This window comes from Taudactylus pleione, unplaced genomic scaffold (genome assembly GCF_031769625.1).
Source record: "Taudactylus pleione unplaced genomic scaffold, aTauple2 ptg000279l, whole genome shotgun sequence".
Lineage (NCBI taxonomy): Eukaryota > Metazoa > Chordata > Amphibia > Anura > Myobatrachidae > Taudactylus > Taudactylus pleione.
Window position 1 is genome coordinate 4,720,001 of NW_028284681.1, and position 2,500 is coordinate 4,722,500.

Consider the following 2,500-nt stretch of genomic DNA (forward strand, 5'->3'; position numbering starts at 1 on the left):
CAATGAACTATCCGAGGAGGTGGAAGGTTCCGCATTCGTAAAGCATTGGTGGTTCAGTGGTAGAATTCTCGCCTGCCACGCGGGAGGCCCGGTTTCGATTCCCGGCCAATGCAATGTAGAGCTTTTGCTGACATGCCAGTGATTTTGGTGTCCTAGTTTCTCACGCTGGTTATTGGTGGTGCAGCTATATAGTGTTCCACATACCATGATACAGCAAAATGCAAAAGTCCCACCCAACGTGGGGCTCGAACCCACGACCCTGAGATTAAGAGTCTCATGCTCTACCGACTGAGCTAGCCGGGCTTGGTTAATGGAGCGACGAGACCTTGATGAGGCCATCGTTGCCTTGCCCTGCAACCTATGAAACCCAGGCCAGCTAGTTCAGTGGGCAGAGCATTGGTTTCACACAATGAACTACCCGAGTAGGTGGAAGGTTCCGCATGCGTAAAGCATTGGTGGTTCAGTGGTAGAATTCTCGCCTGCCACGCGGGAGGCCCGGGTTCGATTCCCGGCCAATGCAATGTAGAGCTTTTGCTGAAATGCCAGTGATTTTGGTGTCCTAGTTTCTCACGCTGGCTACGCATTGGTTTCATACAATGAACTCCCCGAGTAGGTGAAATGTTCTGCATCCGTAAAGCATTGGTGGTTCAGTGGCAGAATTCTCGCCAGGTAAGGGGGGGGGGGGAGCGGTTTTGATTCTAGCTAGCCGGGCTTGGTTAATGGAGTGACGAGACCTTGATGAGGCCATCGTAGCCTTGCAGTGCAACCTATGAAACCCAGGCCAGCTAGTTCAGTGGGCAGAGCATTGGTTTCACACAATGAACTATCCGAGGAGGTGGAAGGTTCCGCATTCGTAAAGCATTGGTGGTTCAGTGGTAGAATTCTCGCCTGCCACGCGGGAGGCCCGGTTTCGATTCCCGGCCAATGCAATGTAGAGCTTTTGCTGACATGCCAGTGATTTTGGTGTCCTAGTTTCTCATGCTGGTTATTGGTGGTGCAGCTATATAGTGTTCCACATACCATGATACAGCAAAATGCAAAAGTCCCGCCCAACGTGGGGCTCGAACCCACGACCCTGAGATTAAGAGTCTCATGCTCTACCGACTGAGCTAGCCGGGCTTGGTTAATGGAGCGACGAGACCTTGATGAGGCCATCGTTGCCTTGCCCTGCAACCTATGAAACCCAGGCCAGCTAGTTCAGTGGGCAGAGCATTGGTTTCACACAATGAACTACCCGAGTAGGTGGAAGGTTCCGCATGCGTAAAGCATTGGTGGTTCAGTGGTAGAATTCTCGCCTGCCACGCGGGAGGCCCGGGTTCGATTCCCGGCCAATGCAATGTAGAGCTTTTGCTGAAATGCCAGTGATTTTGGTGTCCTAGTTTCTCACGCTGGCTACGCATTGGTTTCATACAATGAACTCCCCGAGTAGGTGAAATGTTCTGCATCCGTAAAGCATTGGTGGTTCAGTGGCAGAATTCTCGCCAGGTAAGGGGGGGGGGGGGAGCGGTTTTGATTCTAGCTAGCCGGGCTTGGTTAATGGAGTGACGAGACCTTGATGAGGCCATCGTGGCCTTGCAGTGCAACCTATGAAACCCAGGCCAGCTAGTTCAGTGGGCAGAGCATTGGTTTCACACAATGAACTATCCGAGGAGGTGGAAGGTTCCGCATTCGTAAAGCATTGGTGGTTCAGTGGTAGAATTCTCGCCTGCCACGCGGGAGACCCGGTTTCGATTCCCGGCCAATGCAATGTAGAGCTTTTGCTGACATGCCAGTGATTTTGGTGTCCTAGTTTCTCACGCTGGTTATTGGTGGTGCAGCTATATAGTGTTCCACATACCATGATACAGCAAAATGCAAAAGTCCCGCCCAACGTGGGGCTCGAACCCACGACCCTGAGATTAAGAGTCTCATGCTCTACCGACTGAGCTAGCCGGGCTTGGTTAATGGAGCGACGAGACCTTGATGAGGCCATCGTTGCCTTGCCCTGCAACCTATGAAACCCAGGCCAGCTAGTTCAGTGGGCAGAGCATTGGTTTCACACAATGAACTACCCGAGTAGGTGGAAGGTTCCGCATGCGTAAAGCATTGGTGGTTCAGTGGTAGAATTCTCGCCTGCCACGCGGGAGGCCCGGGTTCGATTCCCGGCCAATGCAATGTAGAGCTTTTGCTGAAATGCCAGTGATTTTGGTGTCCTAGTTTCTCACGCTGGCTATTGGTGGTGCAGCTACGCATTGGTTTCATACAATGAACTCCCCGAGTAGGTGAAATGTTCTGCATCCGTAAAGCATTGGTGGTTCAGTGGCAGAATTCTCGCCTGCCACGCGGGAGGCCCGGTTTTGATTCTAGCTAGCCGGGCTTGGTTAATGGAGCGACGAGACCTTGATGAGGCCATCGTGGCCTTGCCCTGCAACCTATGAAACCCAGGCCAGCTAGTTCAGTGGGCAGAGCATTGGTTTCACACAATGAACTATCCGAGGAGGTGGAAGGTTCCGCATGCGTA

At 52.5% G+C, this 2,500-nt stretch overlaps 6 non-coding genes across 6 annotated transcripts; 3 read left to right on the plus strand and 3 right to left on the minus strand.

Moving 5' to 3' along the window:
- Positions 1 to 230: 230 nt before the first annotated feature.
- Positions 231 to 303, minus strand: TRNAK-CUU (transfer RNA lysine (anticodon CUU)). Its single transcript has one exon. It is a non-coding gene; the product is annotated as a tRNA-Lys (tRNA).
- Positions 304 to 449: 146 nt separating this feature from the next.
- TRNAG-GCC (transfer RNA glycine (anticodon GCC)) lies at positions 450 to 520 on the plus strand. The gene has a single exon. It is a non-coding gene; the product is annotated as a tRNA-Gly (tRNA).
- A 526-nt stretch (positions 521 to 1,046) lies between these two features.
- TRNAK-CUU (transfer RNA lysine (anticodon CUU)) lies at positions 1,047 to 1,119 on the minus strand. Its single transcript has one exon. It is a non-coding gene; the product is annotated as a tRNA-Lys (tRNA).
- Positions 1,120 to 1,265: 146 nt separating this feature from the next.
- On the plus strand, positions 1,266 to 1,336 carry TRNAG-GCC (transfer RNA glycine (anticodon GCC)). Its single transcript has one exon. It is a non-coding gene; the product is annotated as a tRNA-Gly (tRNA).
- A 527-nt stretch (positions 1,337 to 1,863) lies between these two features.
- TRNAK-CUU (transfer RNA lysine (anticodon CUU)) lies at positions 1,864 to 1,936 on the minus strand. Its single transcript has one exon. It is a non-coding gene; the product is annotated as a tRNA-Lys (tRNA).
- Positions 1,937 to 2,082: 146 nt separating this feature from the next.
- Positions 2,083 to 2,153, plus strand: TRNAG-GCC (transfer RNA glycine (anticodon GCC)). Its single transcript has one exon. It is a non-coding gene; the product is annotated as a tRNA-Gly (tRNA).
- The last annotated feature ends 347 nt before the right edge of the window (positions 2,154 to 2,500 follow it).